We start from the raw sequence: 20,071 nt of genomic DNA on the forward strand, positions 1-20,071 counted from the left end.
AAAAAGTTTGCCAACCCTTATGCCAAGCACCTAACATTTATTAATCTTAATTTTCACAACATCCCTATATAATTGTTATCTTCATTTCGCAAAGGGAGAAACTGAGGCATAAAGAAAGTAAGTAATTTGCTCATAGTCACACAGCCGAGCTAGGTTTTGAACTCAGCAATATGGCTCTAGGGGGCTGCCTCTTAACCAATCCTCCTCAAAAGATAATCTGACTTCTCAGTTCAAGACAGAGGGACTCGGCTGGGCGCGGTGGCTCACACCTGTAATCCCAGCACTTTGGGAGGCCAAGGTGGGCAGATCACCTGAAGTCAAGAGTTCCAGACCAGCCTGGCCAACATAGTGAAACTCTGTCTCTACTAAAAATGCGAAAATTAGCTGGGCTTGGTGGCAGGCTCCTGTAATCCCAGCTACTCGGGAGGCTGAGGCAGGAGAATCGCTTGAACCTGGGAGGCAGAGGTTGCAGTGAGCTGAGATCACACCATTGCACTCCAGCCTGGGCGACAAGAGTGAGACTCTGTCTCAAAAAAAAAAAACAACAAAAAACCACACGCACACACACAAAAACAGAGGAACTGAAAACTGAGATAAGCACACAAGAGAGCTAGCAGCTGAACAACAGGGCTTCTCTTTGAGGGCTAGAAGGAATAGTAGGATTTAACTTGTGATCATTTGCTTTGTTACCTGAATAATGCTTGGAACAGAGCTAAAATTTCTCATTCATTTGAATTAATTTGATATAGGGCTTTTAAAATTTTACCAGGATTTTACAAAGGTTCAGGACCCAAGTGTCTCTGGTCCCCTGACTTTCTTTCTTTCTTTCTTTTTCAGACAGAGTTTCGCTCTTGTCACCCAGGCTGGAGTTCAGTGACACGATCTCGGCTCACTGCAACCTCCGCCCCCCGGGTTCAAGCCATTCTCCTGCCTCAGCCTTCCGAGTAGCTGGGATTACAGGCACCCACCACCGTGCCCGGCTAATTTTTGTATTTTTAGTAGAGATGGGGTTTCACCATCTTGGCCAGGCTGGTCTTGAACTCCTGACCTCATGATCCACCCACTTCAGCCTCCCAAAGTGCTGGGATTACAGGCGTGAGCCACCGCATCTGGCCAGTCCCCTGACTTTCACAGCCACATTTGTAACTGGAAAATTAGCACAGTCATTGTTATCTTTTGCTTGTCTCCCAGGGGTTTTTCAGGTAAGTACAGACCTGAACCTAGAGAAACTTCCCTAGGCCAGCATGAGGCTAAATGGTGGCTTTTAATGGAAATACTTTTCTTTCTTCTTCTTTTTTTTTTTTTTTTTTTTTGAGAGGGAGTCTTGCACTGTCGCCCAGGCTGGAGTGCAGTGGCATGATCTTGGCTCACTGCAAGCTCTGCCTCCCAGGTTCACGCCATTCTCCTGCCTCAGCCTCCCGAGTAGCTAGGACTACAGGCACCCGCCACCATGCCCGACTAATTTTTTGTATTTTTAGTAGAGACGGGGTTTCACCGTGCTAGCCAGGATGGTCTCGATCTCCTGACCTTGTGATCCGCCCACCTCGCCCTCCCAAAGTGCTGAGATTACAGGCGTGAGCCACCGCATCTGGCCGCCTTTCTTCATTTTTGTGGAGAGACTTATGCCCAGCTGAGAGAATTTGGGTCTCCCTTTAGGGTGACCAACTATCATGATTTTCCTGGGATTGAGGGGTTTTCTGGATTGTAGGACTTGCAGTGCTAAAACCTCTGCCTCCTGGGCCCAAGTGATTCTCCTGCCTCAGCCTCCCAAGTAGCTGGGATTACAGGCACACGCCACCACGCCCGGCTAATTTTGTATTTTTAGTAAAGACGGTGTTTCACCATGTTGGTCAGGCTGGTCTCAAACTCCTGACCTCAGGTGATCCACCCACCTCGGCCTCCCAAAGTGCTGGGATTACAGGTGTGAGCCACCACATCCAGCTTGTAACATTTTTGAAATGACAACATTTTAGAACTGAAGGACAGATTAGTGGTTGCCAGGGGGTTAAGGATGAGGGCTGGGAGTGCAGTCTGTGGGAGAGAGGTATGGTGGCTCATGGCTGTAATCCCAGAACTTTGGGATTACAGGTGGGTGGATCACCTGAGGTCAGGAGTTCGAGACCAGCCTGGCCAAAATGGTGAAACCCCGTCTCTACTAAAAATACAAAAATTAGCCAGGCTGGTGTGGTGCTGCACACTTGTAATCCCAGTACTTTGGGAGGCTGAGGTGGGTAGATCACTTGAGGTCAGGAGTTCGAGACCAGCCTGGCCATCATGGTGAAACCCCATGTCTACTAAAAATACAAAAATTAGCCAGGCTTGATGGCGCATTTCAGTAATCCCAGCTATTTGAGAGGCTGAAGCAGGAGAATCGCTTGAACCCAGGAGGCAGAGGTTGCAGCAAACTGAGATCACTCCACTGCACTCCAGCCTGGGTGACAGAGTGATACTCTGTCTCAAAAAAAATAAACAAATAAAATTAGCTGGGTGTCATGGCACATGCCTGTAATCCCAGCTACTCACTAGGCTGAGGCAAGAGAATCACCTGAACTCAGGAGGCAGAGGTTGCAGTGAGCTGAGATCACACCACTGCACTCTAGCCTGGGCAACAGAGTGAGACTCTGTTGGGCAAATGGAGAGAAATCAGTCACCCTAGTCCAACTAGTCCCTGACCCAGACTTGGAAGGAGAGGGTAGATTTCAAAAGACAAAGATATATTCATTCATTTTTTGAGATAAGGTCTCACTCTGTTACCCAGACAAGAGTGCAGTGGTGCAATCATAGCTCACCGCAGGCTTGAACTTCTCAAGGGATACTCTTGCCTCAGTCTCCCAAGTAGTCAGGATTCAGGTGTGCACCACCCCGCCCGGCCACAAAACAAAGACCAAAAACAGCAACATTTCAGCCCTGGGTAGTGGCTCATGCCTGTAATCCAGTGCTTTGGAAGGCCAAGGTGGGTGGGTTGCCTGAGGTCAGGAGTTCAAGACCAGCCTGGCCAACATGGCGAAACCTTGTCTCTACCAAAAAATAGATAAAAATTAGCCAGGTGTGGTGGTACTTGCCTGTAATCCCAGCTACTCGGGAGATTGCGGCAGGAGAATTGCTTGAACCAGAGAGGCAGAGGCTGCAGTGAGCCAAGATTGCGCCACTGTACTCCAGCCTGAGAGAGAGCATGAGACTCCCTCTCAAAAAAAAAAAAAAAAAAAAAAAAAAGAAAGTAAAGGAATGAAAGAATGGCTACTTCATAGGCACAGCAGTAGCATGGGCTGCTGATTGGCTATTTTTATGGTTATTTCTTTCTCCAGCCTGGGCAACAGATCAACACTCTGTCTCAAAAAGGAAAAAAAGAAAAAAAAAGTTACCTTGCCACATATTGAAATGGCCCCAGGAGCCTCCTCCTTTCTCCCCCTCCCCTCAACCCATTATGAAAAAAAAAAAAAAAACGGCCCTACAAAGCCTTCTTTTGTGGGGGAAAATTTGCATTGTAAAGAATTTCTATGAATATAACTAGATTTTTCGTCTTCCAGGCTCTCCAAATCCTGGTGAGATTAACTGAGAATCTAGCATCCTGTAAAGGTCTAAATAGAAAACATTAAAAAAAAATTATAGAGATGGGGTCTCACTCTGTTGCCCTGGCTGGTCTTGAAGTCCTGGGCTCAAGTGATCCTCTTGCCTTGGCCTCCCGAAGTGCTAGGACTACAGGCATGAGTTACCACGCCCGCCCAACAAATAGGAAACATTTGTCCTCTATTGTCTCAAAGGGCAGCCACCTATGAGACTTCATCTACTTCATACAAACCTTGGTCTCCATAGCCCCTTATTGTAACCCAGACACTCCTTTCTTTTGATTCTAGATCTCTAGATAGTAACTTAACTTTCAGCCAATTGCCAATCAGAAAATCTTTGAAACCACTTGTTACCTGTAAATACCCTCGCTCACTTTGAGTTGTTCCACCTTTCTGGACTGAACCAATACACCTCACATGTATTCATTGATATCTTATGTCCTCCTAAAATGTATAAAACCAACCTCAAAGGGCGGGTGCGGTGGTTTATGCCTGTAATCCCAGTACTCTGGGAGGCGGAGGTAGACAGATCACCTGAGGTCAGGAGTTTGAGACCAGCCTGGCCAACATGGTGAAACCCTGTCTCTACAAAAAATAAAAAATTAGGCCAGGCGCAGTGGCTCACACCTGTAATCCCAGCACTTTGGGAGGCTGAGGTGGGTGGATTGCCTGAGGTCAGGAGTTTGAGACCAGCCTGACCAATATTGTGAAATCCTGTCTCTACTAAAAATACAAAACTTAGCCGGGCATGGTGGCGTGCACGTGTAGTCCCAGCTACTCGGGAGGCTAAGGCAGAAGAATTGCTTGAACCCAGGAGGCAGAGGTTACAATGAGCCGAGATCGCACCACTGCACTCCAGCCTGGATGACAGAGGGACACTCTGTCTCAAAATAAAAAAAAATAATAATAATAAAATTAATTAATTAAAAAATTAGCTGGGTGTGGTAGTGCACACCTGCAGTCTCAGCTACTCCAGAGGCTGAGACGGGAGGATTGCTTGAGCCCGGGAGGTGGAGGTTGCAGTGAGCTGAGATTATGCTACTGCTCTCCAGCCTGGATGACAGAGCAAGACCCTGCCCCCCACCCATCCCCCCCAAAAAAGTCTTCTGCTAGCCATCATCACTCATATTTGGCTCAGAATAAACCTCTTTAAATATTTTGCAGTTCAGCTTTTTCAACACCTCCAATTTGAACTTGTCTGATTGTGTCCACAGGTTTAGATTCAGGTTGAATATTTTTGGCAAAAATACTATAAAAGTGATATTGTGTGTGTCCTTCTTGGGGAATGATTTTTATTATACTACGTTTTAATAAATTTACTTTTAGCCGGGCATGGTGGCTCACGCCTGTATCCCAGCACTTTGGGAGGCCAAGGCAGGTGGATCACCTGAGGTCAGTTGTTCCAGACCAGCCTGGGCAACATGGTGAAACCCCATCTCTACTAAAAATACAAAAAATTAGCCAGGTGCAGTGGTCGGTGCCTGTAATACCAGCTACTTGGGAGGCTGAGGCAGGAGAATCGCTTGAACTGGGGAGGCAGAGGTTGCAGTGAGCTGAGATCACGCCATTGCACTGCAGCCTGGGCAGCAAGAGTGAAACTCCATCTCCAAAAAATATATATTTTTTATTTATTTACTTTTCATTTATTTAAGAGGGGTATAACATCACATGGAATCTTTGTCCAGTGGCCTTAGCAGGAAGATTGTTTCAGAATTTGGCATGAACTATGCCCATAATTCCATGGGTCTGAGTTACCTTTCCTCACATCACTCTGGTTTTGTTCAGTTTGCTGCCGGGAGTCACTGTCCTGTTCTTTGCTTTGTATGCATAAGCGCATCTCTTGCCCAAATAGGATTCAGTTTCATCTCAGGCATAAATGCCTTCAATGTTAAGAAGAGCTGTGTACTCCCTTTGGTTCAAGAGACCCTGCTTATAGCCAGCAAAAGTGGCCTTGGGTCCAGGCCCAGTGGTTCATGCTTGTAATCTCAGCACTTTGGGAGGCCTAGGCAGGAGGATCACCCGAGGCCAGTAATTCAAGACCAGGCTGGTCAACATAGTGAGACCCTGTCTCTACAATAAAAAGAAAATAAAGCCAAGTGCAGTGGCTCACGCCTGTAATCCCAGCACTTTGGTAGGCCGAGGCGGGTGTATCACCTGAGGTCAGGAGTTTGAGACCAGCCTGACCAACATGGTGAAACCCCGTCTCTACTAAAAATACAAAATTAGCTGGGTGTGGTGTCACATGTCTGTAATCCCAGCTACTCGGGAGGCTGAGGCAGGAGACTCACTTGAACCCAGGAGGCGGAGGTTGCAGTAAGCCGAGATTGTGCCATTGCACTCCAGCCTGGGTGACAGAGTGAAAGTCCGTGTCAAAAAAAAAAAAAAGAAAAAAAAGTAAAAGGAAAAAAGGAAAAATGGCCTTAGACCACAGCCTTCCAGACATATCTGCCTTTTAGAAGTCCTGTCCTGGTTGGGCAGGGTGTCTCATGCCAGTGATCCCAGCACTTTGATAGGCCAAGGCGAGAAGATCCCTTGAGCCTAGGATTTAGAGACGAGCCTGGGTCTCTAAATATAACATAAGGAGATCCCATCTCTACAAAACACTAAAAAAAGTTAGCTAGGTGTGGTGGCATGCACCTGTGTTCCCAGCTACTGAGGAGGCTGAGGTTAGAGGATCACTTGATCCTGGGATGCTCTAGGTTACAGTGAGCTATGATCGCACCACTGCACTCCAGCCCGTGCGATGGAGTGAGACCTTGTTTCAAAAGAAAAAAAAAAAAAGGCCCTGTCAAGCAGACAGGCTCCAAGATGGTAGAAAGAGAAAGGCCTTGGGGAAAGATTTTTAAATTTACGGCAGCTGAGAACCTAACTTCTTAGAGGGGGAAAATTGTGAAATACTAAAATGTGAAGGTGAAATCCCTTGCCCAAGGTCATATGTGCCTTTTAGTTGGTGACCCCAGACTCTAATCCTGGTCTGCTTGTCTGTCTGTACCTATGTGTTCTTCTGTCTTCTCTGTTCTTAGAAACAAACTTTTTCCTCCCCCCACCTACAGCATGCCTTCTGTGGTCAGAATTCTGCTTTAAAAAGCCTTTTTCCCTTATTACTTTTGCACACAACTCAGTTCTCTCCAACAAGGCCTGAACTGCCATTGTTTGCTTCAAACTTCCTTGCATCCAATCCTTCCTCTTTTCAAGATAAGGCCTGTTTTTCCCAGGGCTCTGGGGGAACCACACCTAGAAGAGGCTGTTCCAGACAAGTCTAGCATTGCTTCCCTTTTTCTGATAAGGTTCCATTGTTGAGAACACTCCCTTTGTTTCTTACCTGTCTCCAAAACATTCTGGAATTTACTTCTATTTTAGTTTGCTGATGTGGCCATTACTGTTAAGTGGTGGTTAATTATCTTTGTATTCTACATTCTTTTTTTTTTTTTTTTTTGAGACGAGTCTCGCTCTGTTGTCCAGGCTGGAGTGCAGTGGTGCGATCTCGGCTCACTGCAACCTCTGCCTCCTGGGTTCAAGTAATGCTCCTGCCTCAGCCTCCCAAGTAGCTGGGACTACAGACGTGTGCCACCACGCCCAGCTAATGTTTTGTATTTTTAGTAGAGACGGGGTTTCACCATGTTAGCCAGGATGGTCTTGATCTCCTGACCTTGTGATCCACCCGCCTCCCAAAATGCTGAGATTACAGCCGTGACCCGCAGTGCCAGCAAGAATTTGTATTTCTAACCTAACCTAATCTAATCTAATCAAGTGATTCTGGCCCACAGATAACACTTAGAGAATCACTGGGAGCTGGGTGTTGTGATTTGTGTCTGTAATCCCAGCACTTTGGGAGGCCAAGGCAGGAGGATCTCTTGAGGCCAGAAGTTGGAGACCAGCCTGGACAACACAGCAAGACCTCATCTCTACTAAAAATTTAAAAAGTAGCCAGGCATGGTAGCATGCACCTGTAGTCTTAACTACTTGAGAGACTGAGGCAGGACGATGGCTTGAGCCCAGGAATTTGGCTGCAGTGAGCTATAATCACACCACTGCGCTTCAGCCTGGGCAACAACAGAGGGAGACCCTGTATGTTAAAAGAAAACAAAACAAAAAAATCATTGGCTTAAACTGACATTTATATAATGTCAAACTGATTAGGCTGGGTGCAGTGGCTCACACCTTGAGCTTTGGAAGGCTGAAGCTGGCAGATTGCTTGAGCTCGGGAGTTCAGGACCAGCCTGGGCAACATGGTGAAACCCCATCATAAAAAGAAAGAAAGAAAGAAATACAAATTCTCAGCTCTTCTTCCTTCCTTCCCTCCTTCCTTCCTTTCTTCCTCCTTCCTTTCTTCCCTCCCTCCTTCCTTCTTTCTCTCTCTTTCCTTCCTTCCCTCCCTCCCCTCCTCTCTCTCTCTTTCTCTTTCTTTCTTTCTTCCTTTCTTTCTTTCCTTCTTTGCCTTCCTTCCTTCCTTCTTTCCTTCCTTCCTTCCTTTCTTCTTTTCCTTTCTTTCCTTTATTTTTCTATTGACAGGATCTTGCGCTGTCACTCAGGCTGGAGTGCAGTGGTGCAATCTCGGCTCACTGCAACCTTCTCCCCCAGGCTCAAGCAATCCTCCCACCTCAGCCTCCCGAGTAGCTGGGACTACAGGTGTGCACCACCATGCTGGCTATTTTTTGGTATTTTTAGTAGAGATGGAGTCTCATTATGTTGCCCAGGCTGGTCTTGAATTTCTGAGCTCAAGCGATCCGCCCGCCTTGTCCTCCAAAAGTGCTGGGATTACAGGTATGAGCCACCATGCCCGGCCAAAACCCCGTCTCTACAAAAAATACAAAAGTAGCCAGGTTTGGTGGTGTGCGCCAGTAGTCCCGGCTACTTAGGAGGCTGAGGTGGGAGGATAGATTGAGCCAGAGAGATCGAGGCTGCAGTGAGCCATTATCCCACCACTGCACTCCAGCCTGGGTGACACAGTGAGACAACGAGACTGTCTCAAAAAACAAAAACAAACAAACTGATTATATTGAAGTATCATAAAGCAAGTTATAGACATGAAGTCACCCACAAAACCTAAAAATGTCCACTTCCCAGGGGTTCAATTCTCTACTTTCTCTTGCTGTCCACATCTAATCTGTTTTGAAGTTTTTCTTGTCTAGCTTCAACATATACCCTGAACCCCCATCCTTTCTCCTACATCGTCTTAGCCCAAGCTCATATCCCCTCTCGCCTAGAATACCGCAGCCACTTCTCATCTGGTATCCTCTCCCAGTCTTGACCCAACTCCCCACACAGTCACCAGGGTTATCGTTGGAAAATGCAAGTCAGATCATATCACTCTGTTAAAAACACATCCAGTGGCTACTGCAATTAGAATAAACGGCAAACTTCTTTTATGACTGACAAGAACCTGCATGCCCAGACCCTGCCTGTCTGTCTGGCATTCTCCTTGCTTCTTGAGCCTTGTTTATCACGCCCAGGTTTACTGGCGTCTTCCTCTTTCTGCACATATCAAACTCTTGGTACTTGTAATCGTCTGGATTGTACCCCACTCCCAGCCTGAATTCTGTGCTTGACAAAAGGCTACCTTTTCTATCCACTTACCTAAAGAAAGTGAAGAAATGTCTAAGATGTGCTGGTAGGTGAAAAAAGTAAGGTGGGAAGTATGTATTGCATACATGTTACCTTTTTATTTATTTATTTATTTGAGATGGAGTCTTACTCTGTTGCCCAGGCTGGAGAGCAGTGGCGTGATCTCAGCTCACCGCAACCTCTGCCTCCCGGGTTCTAGCGATTCTCCTGCCTCAGCTTCCCAAGTAGCTGGGATTACAGGCATGCACTATCATGCCTGGCTAATTTTTGTATTTTTATTTTTCATTTTTATTTCTATTTTTTTGAAACAGAGTCTCTCTCTGTCGCCCAGGCTGGAGTGCAGTGGTGCAATCTTGGCTCACTGCAACCTCTGCCTCCCGGGTTCAAGCGATTCTCATGCCTCAGCCTCCCAAGTAGCTGGGATTACAGGCACGTGTCACCACACCAGCTAATTTTTGTATTTTTAGTAGAGATGGGGTCTCGCCATATTGGCCAGACTGGTCTTGAACTCCTGACCTCAAGTGATCCACCCACCTCGGCTTCCCAAAGTGCTGGGCTTACAGGCCAGGCTGTAATCCAGCCTGGCCTGTGAGCCACCGAGCCCTGGCCATGTTGGCCAGGCTGGTCTTGAACTCCTGACTTCAGGTAATCCACCCGCCTCAGCATCCCAAATTGCTGGGTTTACAGGCGTGAGCCACTGCACCTGGCCTAAAAATTTTGTAGAGACAAGGTCTTGCTATGTTGTCCAGGCCAGTCTCAAACTTCTAGCTTCCAATGACTCCCACCTCAGCCTCCCAAATACTGGGATTACAAGCATAAGCCACTGCACCTGGCCTCTATGTTACCATTCAGGAGATATATAGCCCTTTGCTTGTACATGATTCAACTACTTCTGAAAGCATACACAAGAAACAGTTAACTCTTGTTGTCTCTAGGGAAAGATGCTGGGTGTCTAGGGAAGAGTGGAAGAAAGATTTTTACCAGAAATCTTTTGTACCTTTTGGATTTTGAACCACATTATACCTGGTCAAAGTAAATTAACAAATAAATACCATCAAGACTAACTGGTTAAATAAGTAGTTCTGTGGTTATTCTGTGCCTGTCACAAGCTGTTTTTTTTTTTTTTTTTTTTTTGTAGCACTGATTACAATCTGTAATTATCTTGCTTTTGTGTATGTGTTAACTGATGTTTTGTCCCCGTCCCTGCTGGATTACAAAGTCCTGAGAAGAGAGACTGTTGCTGTTTGTGTCTCACCATTACATGCCTAAGAATTAGCACAGTGCCTGGTAAACGGCAGGATGTCAACAAATATTTCTCTGGGATTTTTTGGTTTTTGTTTTTTTCTGAGACAGAGTCTCGCTCTGTCGCTCAACCTGGAGTGCAGTGGCGCAATCTCGGCTCACTGCAACCTCCGCCCCCTGGTTCAAGTGATTCTCCTGCCTCAGCCTCCCCAGTAGCTGGGATTATAGGCACCCGCCACCAAGTCTGGCTAATTTTTGTATATATATATATATCTATGTATTTTTTTTTTAAGATAGGATCTTGTTCTGTCTCCCAGGCTGGAGTGCAGTGGCGCTATCATGGCTCACTGCAGCCTGGAACTCCTGGGCTGAAGTGCTCCTCCGGCCTCAGCCTCCCAAGTAGCCAGGACTACAGGCATGTGCCACCATACCCAGCTAATTTTTTTTTTTGAGACCGAGTCTGTTGCTCTGTCTCCCAGGCTGGAGTGCAGTGGCGCGATCTCAGCTCACTGCAACCTCTACCTCTTGGGTTCAAGCGATTCTCGTGCCTCAGCCTCAAGAGTAACTGGGACTACAGGCACACACCACCATGACCAGCTAATTTTTGTACTTTTAGTAGAGATGGGGTTTCACCATGTTGGCCAGGCTGGTCTCGAACTCCTGACCTCAGGTGATCTGCCTGCCGCAGCCTCCCAAAGTGCTGGGATTACAGGCATGAGCCACTGCACCCGGCCTCCCAGCTAATTTTTGCATTTTTTGTAGAAATGCGGTTTCACCATGTTGCCCAGGCTGGTCTCGAACTTCTGGGCTCAAATGATCCTTCTGCCTTGGCCTCCCAAATTGCTGGGATTATAGGGATGAGCCACTGTGCCTGGACTGTTTTTTTTTTTTTTTAAATATGAAACACTTCATGAATTTGCATGTCATCCTTGCACAGGGGCCATGCTAATCTTTGTGTTATTCCAATTTTAGTATATGTACTGCTGCAGGGAGCATAAATATTTGTTGAATGAATGAATCTTGTCCAGCAGGGACGAAGTGGAAAGGAAGGTGCAATACAATCACTTGTGGATTCAGGATCTGCATACCTGACCGGCAGACCTGCTTGCTGGCTTGGAACCTCCTGAAGTTCATGACTGTCTAATGAATTCTGAATCAGCCATCCTCTGCAATTTCCTTGCTATGTCGGAGTCAGCGAGATTCTATTACCTGCTCTGGGCCTTAGGTTTCATGCCTGCAAAATGGGCCGAGTGAAATAGATCTGTGTTTGCCTAACTGGAGTTGTTCCTGTTCTATCTTTATGATTTTTGCCATATCGTCTATATTATTTAGCATTTTTATATCTGTACCATCTATATTATTTACTTAACATTTTTCTTGCATCGGTTCACTTATTTTTAGCTATATAAATATTATTTCAAAAGGAAACCTTATGTCAATACATAAGCAGAAAACCTATACCTCTTGCCATAAATGGGAGCTAGAAGTAAAAATAAAGACAGTGAAACAACACAATATGATTACATGCTGGCTAGAGACTGTTGCCTGTACAGGCTTTAGGGTCCAGATCTGCTTGTCCTTTGTCATAAAGGAGATTGGGCTGGGGGTGGTGGCTCATGCCTGTAATCCCAGCACTTTGGGAGGCTGAGGTGGGAGAATATTTTGAGGTCAGGAGTTTGAGATGAGCCTGGGCAACATAGGGAGACCCTTGTCTCTACAAAAAAAAAAAAAAAAAAAAAAATTAGCAGGGCATAATGGCACCTGCCTGGGGTCTCAGCTACTTGGGAGGCTGAGGTGGGAAGATCACTTGAACCTAGGAAGTCGAGGCTGCAGTGAGCCACGATTGTGCCATTGCACTCCAGCCTGGGCAAGAGAGTGAGACCCTGACTCAAAAAAATCAAAAACAGAAAAGGAGATTGCACCACACTGAGACTTCCTACTAGAGGTAGAATTAGAAGAGGATTGAAAAAGGGGTGACTGAGGCCAGGCGTGGTGGCTCAAGCCTGTAATCCCAGCACTTTGGGAGGCTGAGATGGGTGGATCACCTGAGGTCAGGAGTTCGAGACCAGCCTGGCCAACATGGTGAAACCCCATCTCTACTAAAAATACAAAAAAATTAGCCAGGGGTGGTGGTGGCACCTGTAATCCCAGATACTCGGGAGGCTGAGGCAGGAGAGTCACTTGAACCCAGGAGGCAGAGGTTGCAGTGAGCCAAGATTGCACCATTGCACTCCAGCCTGGGCAATGGGAGCCAAACTCCATCTCGAAAAAAAAAGAAAGAAGAAAGAAAGAAAGAGAGAGAGAGAGAGAGAAAGACAGAAAGAAAAAGAAAGAAAGAAGAGAAAAGAAAGAAAGGAAAAGGGGTGACTGGCTGGGTGTGGTAGCTCACGGCTCTAATCCCAGCACTTTGGGAGGCTGGGATGGGAGGATCACTTGAGGCCAGGAGTTTGAGACCAGCCTGGGCAACATCGTGAGACCCCCCCATCTCTACTTAAAAAAAAAATGAAAGAGAGATTCCTTTCCACAGTGCTTTTTAATGGTGCCCGAATATTTTACCAAAAATAATCTTATCTACACTAGGGGAAACATTGAGTTTAAATTGCTCATTTCGCAAACGTAGAAACTGAGGCCCAGTATGGGGGTTGAAATTTTCCAGGGTAGTCATTTGGGAATTTGTCAAGTCTGGACTGTAAGCTTTCATAATAGGAACTGCATTGGCATGTGCTTGGGACAGGTCTGGTACACAGTGTCATTCAATAAATGAGTCCTGGGCCAGGCATGGTGACACATGCCTGTAGTCCCAGCTACTCAAGAGGCTGAGGCTGGAGGGTCCCTTGAACCCAAGAATTTGAGGTTGCAGTGAACTATGATTGCACCACTGCACTCCAGACTAGGCTACAGAGTAAGACCATGTCTCTAGAAAAAAAAAAGTAATAATAAATAAGAGAAAAAAGAGAAAGAAATTAGTTTTTTTTTTTTTGGAGACGGAGTCTCGCTCTGTTGCCCAGGCTGGAGTTCAGTGGCGTGATCTCAGCTCACTGTAACCTCTGCCTCCCGGGTTCAAGCGATTCTCCTGCCTCAGCCTCCTGAGTAGCTGGGACTACAGGCGCATGCTGCCACGCCTGGCTAATTTTTTGTATTTTAGTAGAGACGGGGTTTCACTGTTGTTGCCCAGGCTGGTCTCGAATTCCTGAGCTCAGGCAATCCATCTGCCTCGGCCTCCCAAAGTGCTAGGATTACAGGCGTGAGCCACCGTGCCCGGCCAGAAATTAGTTTTTATTTTATTTATGTATTTATTCATTTATTTTGAGATGGAGTCTCGCTCTGTCCCTTGGCTGGAGTGCCGTGGCGCGATCTCGGCTCACTGCAAGCTCCGCTTCTGGGGTTCACGCCATTCTCCTGCCTCAGCCTCCCGAGTAGCTGGAACTACAGGTGCCTGCTACCATGCCCAGCTAATTTTTTTGTATTTTTAGTGGAGACGGGGGTTTCACCATGTTAACCAGGATGGTCTTGATCTCCTGACCTCGTGATCTGCCCACCTCGGCCTCCCAAAGTGCTGGGATTACAGGCCTGAGCCAGGTTCTTTATCAAACCTGCTTGCTTTTTTTTTTTTTTTTTTTTTTTTTAATAATATTATTCTGTTTGCATATTTTGGTACCTTCTTTTGTGTCTTTAATAATTATTAGCTCATCTTTCGATGGTTTTTGTGCAAACATGCTATTATCTGAAGCTACGCCTTTGCTTGCTGGGTTGACTCCTAGCTCCAGGAGGATGATTTCTGTATTGTAATTTTGGATTATATGAGCCCCAAGGCCTGATTTCCTGCCCTTGCATTTGCATTGCATTTGGAGGTCTTTGCTTTCTGAGACCCGTGACACCTCCTGCTCTGGCATAGTATCTATCAGTTCACACTACCGGTTGGGTTTCAGTTCCATTTTTGTTTTTTGACATGGGGGATTTCCCTTTCTTTCCTGTGAACCCTGTGATTCATTTAAAAGAGAACTTGTTATCTTTTACTCAGAATTTCCAGATGTTTTTGCGGGTGGGGTTGAGTGTTTCAGGCTATCTAATCTGCTGTATTGCTGGAAACTGACCACCTTTGCGCTTTTTTTAGTTTCTTTTCTCTACCCCCTAGCTCTGAATATTCAGTTTCTGTTCTTTCATTTCCCACCCTACTCCCTCCTGTCTATCTTTTATACCTTCAGCTTCAAATCCTTAACAAGTTGATTTACTCTGGAGTTTCTAATTTAAATGCATCCCAGGTGGCAATCTCACAGGTCAACCTGGTTCCTGTTGGGCCAGATATTCTGGGTCCAGCTATCTCATAAATCACTTGCCCTGCCCATGCATTGGCTGCCCCTGGGGCTGATGCCCATGTCTGACACAATCAGCTGTGGTGTGAGCAGAAGTTGCCAGTCACATGGTACCAAAGAAGGTGACTTCTGCTCTGTCTTTAGAAGGGTCTGTGGGTAAGTGGGGCAGACATCATGACTGACATGTACAGTAACATCCTTAACAGGTTTGCAATGTAGTTGATTGATAATAGCCAGAGGGTTTAAAATATTTTTTTTTTTTGAGATGGAGTTTTGCTCTTTTTGCCCAGGCTGGTGTGCAATGGCGCGATCTCGGCTCACTGCCACCTCTGCCTCCCGGGTTCAAGTGATTCTCCTGCCTCAGCCTCCCGAGTAGCTGGGATTACAGGCATGCACCACCACCCTGGCTAATTTTGTATTTTTAGTAGAGACGGGTTTTCTCCATGTTGGTCAGGCTGGTCTTGAACTCCTGACCTCGGGTGATCCGCCCACCTCGGCCTCACAAAGTGCTGGGATTACAGGCGTAAGCCACCACGCCTGGCAAATTTTTATTTTTTTTTAAAGCTAGAATCTTAACTTGCCTTATACATTCACCTCTGGCATAGATACTGTTTGCATGCCCCAACATGGCTACTCCTTCCATGTTCCTACTCTGTAAGTACTAAATCATTGGTAGAGGGTTTATCCTCTCAAATAAGCTTACTGTCATCACTTTAAAACACTATTTCTTTACTTTTCTTTTTTTTTTGAGATGGAGTTTCACTGTTCTTGTTGCCCAGGCTGGAGTGCAATGGCACGGTCTTGGCTCACTGCAACCTCTGCCTCCTGGGTTCAAGCAATTCTCCTGCCTCAGCCTCCTAAGCAGCTGGAATTACAGGCACCCGCCACCACGTCTGGCTAATTTTTATATTTTTAGTAGATACGGGGTTCCACCATGTTGGCCAGGCTGGTCTCGAACTCTTGACCTCAGGTGATCCGCCCGCCTCGGCCTCCCTAAATTCTGGGATTACAGGCGTGAGCCACTGCACCTGGTCCCCGAATTCATTTTTTAAAAAAGGAAGTGTTTTATTCCAGGGCTGGAGTCAGCCAACCTTTAAATGCCCCTGAAACTCTATATGATGGGATACCATGTAGCCAGTGAAACATTATGAAGCTGCTTAACACTCAACAGTTAAAAAAGATCTCCCAGATACTTTACTTTTAAAAGAAGTTGTGGATACATTGTAGGTGTATATATCAATGGGGTATATAGGATGTCTTGTTACAGGCATGCAATGTGAAATAAGCACATCATGGAGAATGGGGTCCAGATACTTTAAGTTAAAAAAAAAAAAAGAGATAAAGCAGTGTGTATAATAGGCCTTATTTTGTGTTACAAAAATGTATATATATATACACCAGATGCGGTGGCTCACGCCTGTAATCCCAACACTTTGGGAGGCCAAGGCAGGCGGATCACTTGAGGTCAGGAGTTCAAGACCAGCCTGGCCAACATGGTGAAACCCCGGCTCTACTGAAAATTAAAAAAATTAGCTGGGTGTGGTGGTGCACGCCTGTAATCCCAGCTACTTGGGAGGTTGAGTCAGGAGAATTGCTTGAACCCAGGAGGTGGAGGTTACAGTGAGCAGAGATCACGCCACTGCACTCCAGCCTGCGTGACAGAGGGAGACTCCATCTCAGAAAAAAAAAAAAAAGAATATATATAAATACGTGTGTGTGTGTGTTTATTTGTAAATGCATCTCTTAAATAATACCTAAGAAATTGGCAATGGTGGCTCCTCTGGAAGAGGAAGTGGGTGGCTGAGGGACTTATATCGCATTTCCTTTGTAGAAGTTAAAAATAAATGAAGAGGCTGGGCGCAGTGGCTGACGCCTGTAATCAAAGTGTAAGCAGCAGTTTGGGAGGCCAAGGCGGAAGGATCACTTGAGGCCAAGAGTTCAAGACCAGCCTGAGCAACATAGTGAGACCTTGTCTCTACAAAAAAATTTTAAAAATTAGCTGGGTGTGGTGGTATGCGCCTGTAGTCTCAGCTACTCAGGAGCCTGAGAAGCAGTGGAATAGTTTGAGCTGCAGTGAGCTATGACTGTACCACTGTACTCCAGCGTGGGTGACAGAGCGAGACCTTGTCTCTAATAAAATAAAAAATAAGGGCAGGGTGCGGTGGCTCACGCCTGTAATCCCAGTACTTTGGGAGGCCGAGGCGGGTGGATCACCTGAGGTCAGGAGTTCAAGACCAGCCTGGGCAACATGGTGAAACCCCGTCTCTACTAAAAATACAAAAATTAGCTGGGTGTGGTGGCATGTGCCTGTAATCCCAGTTACTCGGGAGGCTGAGGCAGGAGAATCGCTTGAGCCCAGGAGGTGGAGGTTGTAGTGAGGCAAGATTGCACCATTGTACTCCAGCCTGGGTGACAGAGCGAGACTCTGTCTCAAAAAAAAAAAAAAATAAAATAAAATAAAAGGAAGGAGGAAAAAAGAAAGGAAAGAGGAAGAGAGGAGGAAAGGAAAGAAAATATTGTCTGGGTACAGTGGCTCATGCTTGTAATCCCAGCATTTTGGGAGGCTGAGGCAGGCAGATCACCTGAGGTCAGGAGTTCCATACCAGCCTGGCAAACATGGTGAAACAAAAATTAGCCATGTATGCTGGCACATGCCTTTAATCCCAGCTAATCGGGAGGCTGAGGCATGAGAATCACTTAACCTGGGAGATGGAGGTTACAGTGAGCTGAGATCTCGTAACACTGCACTCCAACCTAGGTGACAGAGCAAGACTCTGTCTCAAAAAAAAAAAGAAAAAGAAAAAGAAAATGGGCCCGGAGTGGTGGCTCACTCCTGTAATCCCAGCACTTTGGGAGGCTGAGGTGGGTGGATCACCTGAGATCGGGAGTTCGAGCCCAGCCTGACCAACATGGAGAAACCCTGTCTCTACTAAAAATACAAAATTAGCCAGGCGTGGTGGTGGACGCCTGTAATCCCAGTTACTCGGGAGGCTGAGGTGGGAGAATCGCTTGAACCCGGGAGGCAGAGGTTGTGGTGAGCCGAGATCATGTCATTGCACTCCAGCCTGGACAACAAGAGCAAAACTCCGTCTCAAAAAAAAAAAAAAAAAAAAAAAAAAAAAAAGAGAAAATGTAAGAATAGCTCCTAAGCCAAGCTGGGAAAATATTTGCTGAAGAATGGCAACACCTCACATTTATCTGTCTCTAGAAAAAGGCAAGGGTTAAGTCAGTTCCTCAAAAAGGCCACCTCAGAAGCCATGGCCTTCCCACTGGCAGTACTTCTCTCTTGACTTTACCCTTAAGAGGAATTGGGATCTCAGATCTATATACCAAGCCTGGCCCATAGGTTTGAGGTCATGAAAAAGAATGTGGGGGCCAAAAATTCATCCTCCTAGCTCAGTGTCTTCAAGCCTTTGGCTGAATCGCAGAACAGCAACAAACATATTTCACATTGTGATTCAGTATTGACACTTGTATTTCTTTCTCTTTTTTTGAGATGGAGTTTCACTCTTGTTGCCCAGGCTGGAGTGCAATGGTGCGATCTCAGCTCACTGCAACATCTGCATCCTGGGTTTAAGCAATTTTCCTGCCTTAGCCTCCAGAGTGGCTGGGATTACAGGTGCACGCCGCCATGCCCGGCTAATTTTTGTAGGTTTTTTTTTTTTTTTTAAGATGGCCGGCTAATTTTTGTATTTTTTTAGTAGAGATGGGGTTTCATCATATTGGTCAGGCTGGTCTCGAACTCCTGGCCTCAGGTGATCCGCCCACCTTGGCCTCCCAAAGTGCTGGGATTACAGGCGTGAGCCACCACGTCTGGCCTATATATATACATATTTGTAACACAAAAAAAGGCCTATTATACATACTGCTTTACCTTTTTTTTTTTAACTTAAAGTGTCTGAACCCCATTCTCTGTGATGTGCTTATTTCACATTGCAAAACTGTAACAAAACATCCTATGTACTCCATTGATATATACACCTACAATGTATCCACAACTTTTTTTTAAAAGTAAAGTATCTGGGAGATCTTTTTTAACTGCTGAGTGTTAAGCAGCTTCATAATGTTTCATTGACTACATGATATTCCAACATATACAGTTTGGCTGACTCTTGGTATCCCATCATATAAAGGTTGGCTGACTCCAGCCCTGGAGTAAAACACTTCCTTTTTTAAAAAATGAATTTGGGGACCAGGTGTGGTGGCTCATGCCTGTGATCTCAGCACCTAGGGAGGCTGAGGCGGGCAGATCACGTGAGATCAGGAGTTCAAGACCAGCCTGGATAACATGGTGGAACCCCGTCTCTACTAAAAATACAAAAATTAGCTGGACATGGTGGTGGGTGCCTGTAATTCCAGCTGCTTAGGAGGCTGAGGCAGGAGAATTGCTTGAACCTGGGAGACAGAGGTTGCAGTGAGCCAAGACCATGCCATGGCACGCCACCCTGCGCGACAAGAGCAAAACTGTCAAAAAAAAAAAAAAAAAAGAAAATGAGTTTTAAAGTGATGGCAGTAAGCTTATTTGAGAGGATAAACCCTCTTCCAGTGATTTAGTACTTACAGAGTAGGAACATGGAAGGAGTAGAGATGTTGGGGCATGCAAACAGTTCTATGCCAGGGGTGAATGTATAAGGTAAGTTAAGATTCTAGCTTTAAAAACATAAAAGTTAAAACCCTGTGGCTATTATCAATCAATTACATGGCAAACCTGTTAAGGATGTTACTGTACAAGATTTTGCATGGACATATGTTTTCAATTCACTTGGGTATATACTTAGGGGTATAATTGATGGGTCATATGGCAATTCTTTGTTTAACACTTTGGAGAACTGCCCACCAATTTTGCGAAATGGCGTACCATTTTACAGTCCCACCAACAGTGTACAAATGGTTCAATTTCTCTATATTGTTGTTAACACTTAAAAAACAAAACAAAACAAAACAAAAAACTGGGGTCAGGCGCGGTGGCTCACGCCTGTAATCCCAGCACTTTGGGAGGCTGAGGCAGGCGGATAACCTGAGGTCAGGATTTCAAGACCAGCCTGGCCAACACGGCGAAATCCCATCTCCATTAAAAATACAAAAAATTAGCTGGGCCTGGTGGTGGGCGCCTGTAATCCCAGCTACTTGGGAGGCTGAGGCAGGAGAATGGCTCGAACCCGGGAGGCAGAGGTTGCAGTGAGCCGAGATTGTGCCATTGCACTCCAGCCTGGGCAACAAGAGCGAAACTCCGTCTCAAAAACAAACAAACAAACAAACAAAAAACCAAAAAAAACCCCAAAACTGGAATGCTTCACGGAATTTGCATGTCATCCTTGTGCAGGGACCACGCTAATCTTCTCTGTATTGTTTCAGTTTTAGTGTATGTGCTGCCAACATGAGCAT

At 45.9% G+C, this 20,071-nt stretch overlaps 2 non-coding genes across 2 annotated transcripts; both read right to left on the minus strand.

Annotated features, from left to right (window-relative positions):
* Positions 1-11,265: 11,265 nt before the first annotated feature.
* Positions 11,266-11,369, minus strand: LOC112206629 (U6 spliceosomal RNA). The gene has a single exon (XR_002941037.1). It is a non-coding gene; the product is annotated as a U6 spliceosomal RNA (small nuclear RNA).
* Positions 11,370-19,963: 8,594 nt separating this feature from the next.
* On the minus strand, positions 19,964-20,071 carry LOC112206621 (U6 spliceosomal RNA). The gene has a single exon (XR_002941030.1). It is a non-coding gene; the product is annotated as a U6 spliceosomal RNA (small nuclear RNA).

This window comes from Pan troglodytes, chromosome 21 (genome assembly GCF_028858775.2).
Source record: "Pan troglodytes isolate AG18354 chromosome 21, NHGRI_mPanTro3-v2.0_pri, whole genome shotgun sequence".
Lineage (NCBI taxonomy): Eukaryota > Metazoa > Chordata > Mammalia > Primates > Hominidae > Pan > Pan troglodytes.